Source organism: Bubalus kerabau, chromosome 15 (genome assembly GCF_029407905.1).
Source record: "Bubalus kerabau isolate K-KA32 ecotype Philippines breed swamp buffalo chromosome 15, PCC_UOA_SB_1v2, whole genome shotgun sequence".
Classification (NCBI taxonomy): Eukaryota; Metazoa; Chordata; class Mammalia; order Artiodactyla; family Bovidae; genus Bubalus; species Bubalus kerabau.
This window is the reverse complement of record NC_073638.1, coordinates 880,696-893,475: the sequence shown is the minus strand read 5'-3', so window position 1 is coordinate 893,475 and position 12,780 is coordinate 880,696. Positions and strand designations below refer to the sequence as shown.

At 38.1% G+C, this 12,780-nt stretch overlaps 1 pseudogene; it reads right to left on the bottom strand.

The window, feature by feature from the left end:
• Positions 1-8,185: 8,185 nt before the first annotated feature.
• LOC129628715 (olfactory receptor 140-like) lies at positions 8,186-9,112 on the bottom strand (annotated as a pseudogene).
• Positions 9,113-12,780: the final 3,668 nt, after the last annotated feature.

Sequence of the window (12,780 nt, the reverse complement as noted above, 5' to 3'; positions counted from 1 at the left end):
GTGGGGAGCTTTTCCCTTCTCCAAGGGATCTTCCTGACCCAGATCGAACCCTGGTTTCCAGCATTGCAGGCAGACTCTTTACCATCTTATTCACCAAGGAAGCCCCCCCCCCCCCATTATAAGAATAGTTAGCAACAAATATGTGGGATAAAATCAGGAATAGTGTTCTGGGGACTGCTCTTGAAGTAATAATAGCTTTCTGCCAGATTTGAGTTGTTTTGAAATCTGGAGAGTTTGCCAGATACAGTATTGATAGAATTCTTAACCGAAGCACAACACTTCTGTTCAGACTTTTTAGGGAAAAAAAAAAAAAAAAATAGAGACAAAGACTTTTAACCTGGAGGGAAAAGGAAAACTTATTACTACAGAGTTCTCTACACATTTTTTTTTTTTTTAAAGTGGAGACTTTGTCACATCTGAGGACAAATAAACTAAGACAATACTATGATAAATGCTCAGATACATATCAGTTCCCAGGATTATTTCCTAAACAGAAGTGAAGTGAAGTGAAGTCGCTCTGTCATGTCTGACTCTTTGCGACCCCATGGACTGTAGCCTACAAGGCTCCTCTGTCCACGGAATTTTCCATGCAAGAGTGCAGGAGTGGGTTGCCATTTCCTTCTCCAGGGGATCTTCCCAACCCAGGGACCTGGGTTCTGGCATTGCAGGCAGACGCTTTACTGTCTGAGCCACCAGGGAAGCCCCAAACTTAGTCCTAACTGTCAGGCGAGTATATGTTCCTTGGTTCTGTCTCATCCACATCAAAGATTTGGAGCGATGGACATTAAAGCCCTCGGTGCATCACAGCTCTCGGGTCTTAGACAAACCGTGTTATAGCTCTTAGACAAATCAGTGTTACAGCTCTATTTTATTTAGAAAATAGCAGGAGAATCCATCCTCAAAGCATTAGGGCATGTCAACCCAAAGACACGAAGAGAAGAGAGTGGAAGAGCATGCCAGAACGCAGGAGAGAGAAAGAAAGCGCATGCACAGGGGGCGGGGTTGGGGGGTGGGGGCGGGAAGAGGGAGGGAGGGAGAGAAAGAGAGAGCACGCGAGTGCTTTGGCTCCTCCTTTTATATGTTTTTTCCTCCCCCTGGGCCTGCCCTATGCAAATTGGGCTTAGCCAGGAGTGCTGTTTGTTCTACCTGAGGTCTTCACTCTGATCCTGGGACCTTCCTTTGTTCTATTTTCGCAGGCTTTTCCCTTCCTTGTCTTTTAGCCACCGCCATTTTGAACTCCTTTTCCCTATTCTACCTACCTAACATAACCATATACAAAACTCTTTTCCTCAGGGTTCACTTTTCACAAACCTTATCCCTTTCTGTACCTATTACTGTCATCTTCGATCCTAAAAAGCCACTTGTAAGTCAGGTTTACTTCCTTTTCCCTTCACAGAATGCAATTTCATTCCTCATACCTTTTTTACCTAAACATACAGGGGGGCAAATCACACAATCCAAACTCTGCACAGATTAGGATAATCTGTTTACTGATGATTTCTGCAATTTCTACAACCCTTTGACATTTATGCTATCTTCCCACAAGGTGGTGCTCAACTCAATAGTGAGCTAAATCCAACTTCAGATTTCACCTAGAAATTTTGTAGGTTTCCCTGTCTTCAGATAAACACTAATAGACTGCATGAATTTTTCACTAAATTGCAGTTCATCCTGTGAGTAGTATTTCAGACTACACTGACCAATCTCTCTTTAAATTCTTGACCTGGATGTCAAGTGAGTCGAAGCTGCTAAACCATCACACTGCAGTTTCACTTTCCATCTACTCTCTCACTGTTCTAAAGTGCTTACAGGACTTTTTATTAGGACTGTCAGTGATAAAGGGCCATACATGCTAGAGATAGTCCCATCTTCTCCTCTGTCTTTAAAATCTCAAAACCTTCTTCCCTTTCTTGAGTCCCAATTAATGACTTCCACTGTATTATCATAAGGGATTTGATTTAGGTCATATCTGAGTTGTCTAGTGGTTTTCCCTACTTTTTTCAATTTAAGTCTGAATTTGGAAATAAGGAGTTCATGATCTGGGCCACAGTCAGCTCCTGGTCTTGTTTTTGTTGACTGTGTAGAGCTTCTCCATCTTTGGCTGCAACGAGTATAATCAATCTGATTTCAGTGTTGACTATCTGGTGATGTCCATGTGTAGAGTCTTCTCTTGTGTTGTTGGAAGAGGGTGTTTGCATTTTCTTGGAAAAACTCTATTAGTCTTTGCTCTGCTTCATTCCATATTCATTCCGTATTCCAAGGCCAAATTTGCCTGTTACTCTAGGTGTTTCTTGACTTCCTACTTTTGCATTCCAGTCCCCTATAATGAAAAGGACATCTTTTTAGGGTGCTAGTTCTAAAAGGTCTTGTAGGTATTCATAGAACCGTTCAACTTCAGCTTCTTCAGTGTCACTGGTTGGGGCATAGACTTGGATTACTGTGGTATGAATGGTTTACCTTGGAAACGAACAGAGATCATTCTGTCGTTTTTGACATTGCATCCAAGTACTGCATTTTGAACTCTTTTGTTGACCATGATGGCTACTCCATTTCTTCTGAGGGATTTCTGCCCGCAGTAGTAGATACAGTGGTCATCTGAGTTAAATTCACCCATTCCAGTCCATTTTAGTTCGCTGATTCCTAGAATGTCGACATTCACTCTTGCCATCTCTTGTTTGGCCACTTCCAATTTGCCTTGATTCATGGACCTGACATTCCAGGTTCCTATGCAATATTGCTCTTTACAGCATCGGACCTTGCTTCTATCACCAGTCACATCCACAACTGGGTATAGGAAACACAAAATTTTTAACATAATACTTGTTTTCATTCCTTTGGGTGTTTTCTTTTAGGATTTTTTTTTTTTTTTAATATATTGCTGATATAGGTCTTGAAGTAGGTCATGGGATATGCTCAGTCTAGAGGTAATCATGTCCCACAACTAATGAAAATATTTCTAAGTATTCAACCAACAGCACTGTCCCTGTGAACTATGAGGTTTTCCAGCTAACAAGAGTAGGCTCTCTTTCTGGCCTAGTTTGAGAACCAAGCCCTCTTCTCTCTAATTCATTTGGGTGAATCTTTCCCCAGGCCCAGATATTTTCCTCAGATGCACACACAGATCAGTATTTTGATGAATACTTGAGATGGATCCTCTTAGCTTTGCATAATTTTCTCTTTGTCTTTCTCACATCTAACCTCTCCAGGACTATAGATGGATTTTCTTCCTTGACAGTGAATTTCAGATTCTCAACTCAGAGGCAGTATCAGGATCTTTTGAGCTATCCCTCTTTGTACCAGAGCAGGGAAACATTTTGTTATTATTGTTGTTCAGTGTCTCAGTCGTGTCCAATGTTTTGTGACCTCATGGACTGCAGCAGCCAGGCTTCCCTGCCCTTAACCATCTCCCAGAGCTTGTTCAAACTCATGTCCATTGAGTCAGTGGTGCTATCCAACCATCTCATCCTCTGTCACTCCCTTCTCCTCCTGCTCTCAGTCTTTCCCAGCATCAAGGTCCTTTTCGATGAGTGGGTTCTTCACATCAGCTGGCTAAATTATTGGAGTTTCAGCTTCAACATCAGTCCTTCCAATGAATATTCAGGGTTGATTTCCTTTAGGATTGACTGGTTTGATCTCCTTGCTCTCCAAGGGACTCTCAAATGTCTTCTCCAGCACCATAGATTGAAAGTTTTTAATCTCTGTTGCTCAGCTTTCTTCATGGTCCAACTCTCACATTCGTACATGACTACTGAACAAACCATAGCTTTGATTCTACAGATCTTTGTCAGCAAAGTCATGTCTCTGCTTTTTAATATGCTGTCTAGATTTGTCATAGTTTTCTTCCAAGGAGCAAGTGTCTTTTAATTTCATGGCTGTGGTCACATCTGCAGTGATTTTGGAGTCCAAGAAAATAAAGTTTGTCACGGTTTCCATTTTTTTTCCCCATCGATTTGCCATGTAGATGATAAGTAACAACAAAAATAGAATTATCTGCATCTGAGAATCCTGGGTAAGTCCCATTAGAATGAATTCAGTCACATTCATCTTGTCTTCTTTCATTTCAATGCTGATGATGAATTCCGAAGTGGTGAATATAAGTAAAAATATTTTCCTGACAGATTAGAGGAGAATGGCTAGAGTAATAATGAACTGTGCCACTTGACACTGCTGCTGATCATAGAGTTGCAATGTCTACCTATTGTCTTTTTCTTCACTATCAACTCTGATCTTCTCCCTTCACCTTCCACTAATTTCTCAGCAGATTTTAGTGGCTTAGCTATAGGTATAGCCTAGAAATTCACCCCTGCAATGTCTACTCATGTCTTCAATCTACCCAAAATGCAGGCCAGATTCCTATAGTTTCTTATTTGCTGTCACAATATGAGTAGCAAGAGGTAGCCAAGTATTAATAGATCACCTGAAATACAAAATATTCTGCCCTGTCTCCACTGTGGTTTAACACATGTATGTATGTGATGATCATGGTCAATTACTTCTGCCAGAGTCATAGAAGAGTCTTTTCTCTGAATTGTTACAATAGCAATCCTTCTAAGTGCCAGGTAAGTCAGATTTAAGATAAGTCAGACGAGAAAACAACAAGAAAAGGATTCCTTTATGGCATAATTGATCCACTATATCAACTAACTGAAGCTTAGTTTTTTTTTTTTTTTTTTTTTTTTTTTAAGTTTGTAGTTATGTTAGCCATTCAACAAATATCCTCAAATTAAAAAAAAAAAAATCAGTTGATCTCTCTGTCACTTACAACCAAAAGTATCCTATGGAAAAATCCTATGAAACTGGGTGAATTTTTAAGTCCTGTTACTCATTTACATTATATCTATCTTTGCAGAAGTACAACATGATTTTAATTGTAACATTATAATTTGTGTTGTCACTAGAATGACTCATTACTCTTTCCAAATTGAATTGCCAGGACGTCATTGATTGCCCAGTATTAACATCCCACTTTCCAAAGCAGTAGCCACAGTTTCAACACCACATTGGGGAACTAAGATCTCACATGCCACAGGGCAACTAACCTCACATGATGCAACTAAGACCAGATGCAGCCAGAAATAAAGATTTTTAAAATGTAGTTGCTATTTGCATAATGTTATACTTTCAAATGAACTTTGGAAACATGGGGATGTCAGCCATAGTTTACTTTTATGTGGAAAAGACTACACTATTGCTTTATCATTATCCCCCCCAAGGATAAATACTGAGTATAGTGTCAAAATTGGATTATTACTCAGCCATTAAAAAGAATACATTTGAATCAGTTCTAATGAGGTGGATGAAACTGACGCCTATTATACAGAGTGAAGTAAGCCAGAAAGAAAAATACCAATACAGTATACTAATGCATATATATGGAATTTAGAAAGATGGTAACAATAACCCTGAATGTGAGACAGCAAGAGACACAGATGTATAGAACAGTCTTTTGGATTCTGTGGGAGAGGGAGAGGGTGGGATAATTTGGGAGGATGGCATTGAAACATGTATAATATCATAGAATAAACTAATCGCCAGTCCAGGTTCGATGCATGATACAGGATGCTTGGGGCTGGTGCACTGGGATGACCAAGAGGGATGGTATAGGGAGGGAGGTGGGAGAGGGGTTCAGGATGGGTAACACGTGTACACCTATGGCAGATTCATTTTCATGTATGGCAAAACCAATACAATATTGTAAAGTAAAAAAAAATGAATAAAATCAACTCCCCTCCCCCCAAAAAACATTTTTAAGGAATTTAATTAGGAAAGATGATGCTGTGAAAGTGCTGCACTCAATATGCCAGCAAATTTGGAAAACTCAGCAGTGGCCACAGGACTGGAAAAGGTCAGTTTTCATTCCAATCCCAAAGAATGCTCAAGCCACCTCACAATTGCACTCATCTCACACGCTAATAAAGTAATGCTCAAAATTCTCCAAGCCAGGCTTCAGCAATGTGTGAACCGTGAACTCCCAGACGTTCAAGCTGGATTTAGAAAAGGCAGAGGAACCAGAGATCAAATTGCCAACATCCACTGGATCATTGAAAAAGCAAGAGAGTTCCAGAAAAACGTCTCTTTCTGCTTTATTGATTATGCCAAAGCTTTTGACTGTGTGGATCACAATAAACTGGAAAACTCTGAAAGAGATGGGAATACCAGACCACTTGACCTGCCTTTTGAGAAACCTATATGCAGGTCAGGGAGCAACAGTTAGAACTGGACATGGAACAACAGACTGGTTCCAAATAGGAAAAGGAGTACATCAAGGGTGTATACTGTCACCCTGCTTATTTAACTTATGTCAAGGCTGTATACTGTCAGCCTGCTTATTTAACTTATATGCAGAGTACATCATGAGAAATGCTGGACTGGAAGAAGCACAAGCTGGAATCAAGATTGCCAGGGGAAATATCAATAACCTCAGATTGCAGATGACATCACTCTTATGGAAGAAAGTGAAGAGGAACTAAAAAGCCCCCTGATGAAAGTGAAAGTGGAGAGTGAAAAAGTTGGCTTAAAGCTCAACATTCAGAAACCTAAGGTCATGCCATCTGGTCCCATCACTTCATGGCAAATAGATGGGAAACAGTGGAAACAGTGTCAGACTTTATTTTTTTGGGCTCCAAAATCACTGCAGACGGTGACTGCAGCCATGAAATTAAAAGACGCTTACTCCTTGGAAGGAAAGTTATGACCAACCTAGATAGCATATTGAAAAGCAGAGACATTACTTTGCCAACAAATGTCTGTCTAGTCAAAGCTATGGTTTTTCCAGTAGTCATGTATGGATGTGAGAGTTGGACTGTGAAGAAACCTGAGCGCTGAAGACTTAATGCTTTTGAACTGTGGTGTTGGAGAAGACTCTTGAGAGTCCCTTGGACTGCAAGGAGATCCAACCAGTCCATTCTGAAGGAGATCAGTCCTGGGTGTTCATTGGAAGAAATGATGCTAAAGCTGAAACTCCAGTACCTTGGCCACCTCATGCGAAGAGTTGACTCATTGGAAAAGACTCTAATGCTGGGAGGGATTGGGGGCAGGAGAAGGGGATGACAGAGGATGAGATGGCTGGATGGCATCACTGACTCGATGGACATGAGTCTGAGTGAATTCTGGGAGTTGGTGATGGACAGGGAGGCCTGGTGTGCTGTGCTTCATGGGGTCGCAAAGAGTCGGACAGGACTGAGCAACTGAAGTGAACTGAACTGAATTATAGCACAATAGCTTTGGAACCTACCCATATGCTTTTTTGTTGAGATTTATAAAAAGATTCATACTTTGTTTCAAATGGTTCCTAAAGTCTTGGTATGGAACATGAAAATATTTCCTTTATACAAAAAAAAAAAATGTGACTCATAAAGGTGTTTAACAAAATAGAGCAAATTAAGGATACTTACAAATTTTCTTTTGTTAAGAAAATAATTTCAGATAGTGAATTATTCAGGCTTCCCCAGTGGCTCAGAAGTAAAATAATATGCCTGCAATGTAGGAGACACAGGAGATGTGAATTCAGTCCCTGGGTCAGGAAGATACCTTGGAGGAGGAAATGGCTACAAACCCCAGTATTCTTGCCTAAAAAATTCCATGGACAGAGGAGCCTGGCAGGCTAAATTCCATGGGGTCTCAGAGAGTTTGACATGACTGAGGGACTAACACACACAAAGACAGTGAGTTATTATTTCCTTTTGATTAGTTCATAGTACAGAAAAAATTCCAGCTGCTATTCCTTTCCTCAATTGTCCCTTCTCCACATATCTACCTAAGAATTTCTACCCCTTATTTGCTTTACATCAGGTGAAGAAAAATGGAAGAAATTCTGCGATCAAAGTCCTATGGACAAGCCAATTTCATCCAATTAACATATATGAAGAATTTGGTAAATAGTTAAGATTATGGAGAAAAACTTACTCTACAATCATAAAACCATAAAAAAAGGGTGTATAGTTGTTTTTTCCATTGCTTATTCTGAATCCAATAACACTAACTTGGAAACCTCAGGAAAATATATTAAAACTTACCAAAATTCCTAAAATATGCATAGTCAATATTAAATAATCAACAAATGTTACTTTCTGGGTGTTATATTTTGGTCAATGATGGAGAAAATTCTTAATTGTCTCCCATAACTAACAACATAAATAATTGTCCCTATTATGTAAATCATTATTCTCTTGGCATCATGAACAGCCTAAGTTACTCTCTTCTTTAACAAACTCCTCATGGCATTTTTCACGTCTGTGTTTCTCACTGTGTAAATGATAGTATTTAACATGGGAGTGAGAATTCCATAAAACACTGTCACCACCTTGCCTGCAGGTTAGTGGCCGCAGGACGTGTGTAAGCAAATATACAAGGAACAAAAAAGAGCACCACTACTGTAAAGTGGGAGCCACATGTAGAGAGGGCTTTTCGTTGTCCTTCAGAGCTATGGGATTTCACGGAGCTCAGGAAGACGATGTAGGCGATGAGAAGCAGGAAAAAAAATAAGCAAGGCCATGCCTCCAGTGTTAGCTGCCACCACAATTCCAAGCCTGTAGGTGTCACTGCAGGAAATTTCCAATAGTGAGTAGAGATCACACATGAAGTGATCAATGACATTGGTACTACAGAAGGTCAAATCTACTGTGAAAAGAATCTGCTTGGTGGCATGCAGGATCCCCCCAATCCAGGCCACCACCACCAGGAGCTGGCAGAGCCCCTGTTGCATGATGGTCATGTAGTGCAGAGGTTTGCAGATGGGCACATAGTGGTCTTAGGCCATGACAGTGAGGAGTATGATCTCTGATGCTCCCAGGAAGTGTTCCATAAAGAGCTGACTCAGGCAGCCACCCCAGGAAATGGTTCTCCTCTTGTACAGCAGGTCAAAAGTCATTTTAGGGGTGCTGATGGAGGTCAAGGAGGCATCTAACAAAGACAAATGGACGAGAAAGAAGTACATGGAAGCTGAAAGCATGGGGCTGAGGGAGATGGTGATGATGATGAAAAGATTGGCCAAGACAGTGAATAGGAAAATGAACAGAAAGGCAACAAAGAGTATTTTCTGCAAGTGTGGATTCTGTGTGAGTCCCAGGAGAACAAATTCAGTCACATTGCTGGGAAGCCTGAAGAAATCCATTTAGTAGCAGCAGGTTCCTCGGGCCTCAATTACCTACAAAGGAATAAAGAATGATACCTATTAATCATGAAAGGATTGTGTTCTAAACTTCTTAGGAAAAAACAAAAACAAACAAACAAACAAAAAACAGTCTCTTCACTGTTACTGTGGGGCATTTCCTTAGCACTTTGCCTCAGTACTTATTTCAAGTCTTTCTTATTTTCTCTATAATGCTTTCCATCTCTTCAGACACTTAGCCCCTGTCTCATGTGAAACACCTCCAGAACAACATTTTATGTGTAATTTGCTGAGAAAACACTGGGATGTCTACATGAGATCTGAATTCTCATTCTAGTTCTCACTCCATGTGACTCTGCAAAGCTTCAGAGTGTCCCATGCTTCTGAGTTTTCCTCTGTGTCTGTGCAGTTACAAATTATAATACTCAGATGTAACTTTCTAAGTTTACAATCATTTCAAAGTTAAGAATTTTTCCCCCTTCCATGAGAATTTACATTTAAATTCTCAGCTCTAAAGTGGATGGAAAGGCATCATCAATAATTATATCTGTTATAAGAAGGGAGTTTAAGAACATGTGTATCAGTCATTGGGAGACACTCTACCTGGTATCAACCAGAACACATAAACTATCCCATTGTTTCCTCACTTATCTCTAGTGCCTGATATGATGTCTGCAGTGTCTGAAAACTATTGTATGGGTGCTCAGTTGTGTCCCACTTTTTTTGACCCCATGAACTATAGTCTGCCCACCAGGCTCCTCTGTCCACGGAATTTTCCAGGCCAGAATACAGGAGTGGGTTGCCATTTCTTACTCCAGGGGATCTTCCCCATCCAGGGATTGAAGATGTATCTCCTGCATCTCTGCAGTGGCAGATAGACTCTTTACCACTGCACCACCTGGGAAACCCCTGAAACCTGTTAGGTGATGAATAAATACTTAGTGAATTGCCATTTGCCATGAGTAAAGTATGACTGCTTCCCCTGACCATAAACCTGTGATAAATTCAAGTGTTCTTTTCCCCCTGCTCTGTTTACCATTAGTCTCGACTTTATGAGAACCATAAATATTTGAAAGGAAGCCGCACTCCAGTTTAATAGTTCCTGACACACTATTAAATGTGTGTAATAAATATAAATACATTTAGTTATCTCTAGGAAAGAGCATGTTAGTGGGTTATTTTACCTTCAATTTAATTATGGTGTTTGTTTATTGTTATTTTTTAGTCCTCAAATTTGTGTTCCACATACAGTTTAACATATTCAGTAAATTTACAGCTTCTGTAGATGTGGACGAACAACTCGTGTAGGTGTTAAGTACACACAGGTCTTTCACACAGAAGATATCCTTATTTTCAAAGTTCTGAAAATAAAAATTTTATGTGGAAAACAGAAATAAATAGATTGGTAGGTAAGATAGAAAATTAACCCGCTACACATAAACATGTATACACAGACTAATACAAACACATACGAAATCTTCTACTTAAGTATCTATTATATGCTTACTCATACAATAAATATTGTTTATGTTAATGTATGTTTATTCACACAATGTCATGCAGAAGAGTGTCCTAGTTAGATGCATTTGACACCTGAAGTTTCATTACCAAACAGCAGCAAGTTGTCCATCCATGGTAGGAATGGAATTCCCATCCCTTTATGTTTCTGCTGCATACAGACCCATTCCCAACTTCCCATGGCATTCATCTTCCTGGTCCTAGGCTACCACATTACCATTAATAATAGAATGAAAAATTTGGGGAACATTTTCCAAATAAAATAGAAGAGAAAACATAAATGTAAAATGTATTCTGCAAAACATATGTCTTTCTTTTCAAAGATAAATGGATAAACTTTTATTTTTTAATTATCCGGAGGAAAATTTTATACCTATGTAAAACCTATGCAGCAGCTCCTTTGCATTTTATTGTTTTTGGGTTGGATTCCACCAACAGAATAGAAAAGGATATAGTGTACATCCTACTTAATAAAAATTTTTGAAATAAACATGAAAAAGTATAAACCACTTTTCCATTTTTCTTTGACTGTACAATATTCATTCTAGGAATAAACCCTGACAGAAAATACAGGGCTTTTACAAAAATATATTTAAAATATATAAAAAATATATTTATAAACATAAAAATATATTTAAAGGACAAAAATAATTATAATTATGTTCAACACAAATATTAGGAGTTGCATAAATTTTAGAAACAACATGGAATGTTAAAAATTGGAGAAATGGCTAATTAAATGTAGGGCATCACTTTGCTTTTTGCGTAGATTTTTTAAATTGTGCAGTATCACTGAAAGATTCTTAATTTGTAATATAAAGTAGAGAAAGTCTAGATGCGAATTTGAATTGCATAACTATTCTAATTATAACTAGTGTATTACTCAAACTATGTTTAAATATATATTAATAAGAAAAAAGGCCCAAAACTTTCTATTTCTGAATTAATGATATTATATATGTGTCTATCTTTCTTAAAATTTTGTGTGCTGAAAATGGGATTTCGATTTCAGGTGAAGATAAGTGGTGATTACATAATTTGTAAGATCCATTTAAACCCCAAAACCTATGATTATACAATTTTCTAGAAAAAGAATCTCACCTGTGCTCACATATATGTGACATGGATCCATGTCCAGGGCTTCAGGAAGCTCTTAGTTCACTGAGAAAAAAGTGAAGTTGTGAGATTTTAAATTGTCAACTAGCTCAGCTACAATAAGTATCTTTGTTGATTTATAAATGATACCTTTGGATGAGATATATTTTTTTTGTAGGGAAATCTGTAGTTTCTTAGCTGTGGCTAATAGGACCCACGAGGTATTCCACCATCATTAGCAGACCTTTCCAAGTACTCAATTACTTCATGTAAATTAACTGAAGAGCACAGGAGAACTTTTATAGAACCCATCTTTAATTTTGACCTCCTCTTGTGTCTACAAGAAGACAAAACACTATGATAAGAGAAGAAAATAGTTGAGTATTTATGAATTTAGATATTTGATAATGTTTATTATGAGGTCTTACTATTTAGTATTATACAATTTAAACATCTGTGGGCAACTGATTTTTATATTTTATTATAATAATTATTTTTTAATTGATTTACAATTCATGCTAATCATAATTTTTAAATATTGCTTTCCTATATACATTAATTTATAATTATAAATCCTGATGCAATATTGTCATTTCACACCACCAGGTAAAGTGAACTGTACTTCTTTGAATTAGTTCTTTCCTGTGTCAGTTTTGGAATTAGATTAGCATGATAATGTTGAAGGTAATTCTATTCTTCAATTATACTGAAATATGTTGAAATGCACTTATTGAAGCCATTTAAATTAATCATACAATATTCATATGGAATATGAAAACTAGGCAATAATATTCACAATTTATAGCAAGGAAATATAAGACAGGAAAGAAGAATATCATTTGACAAAGAGAAATAAGAAGCCAGGAGACCAAATCTTGGACTAGGATCCTTATCTAAATTATTTTACAAGTGAAGTGACATGACACATTTATGCTACCACCTACCGTAAGGCCCATTACAATTATCTATGTAAATAAATAAATATCAATTTGATATTTGAAATAATTTTATCAATAAATTTAAATAAATTCACCTCAGAAATATTTCTGTATAGATCA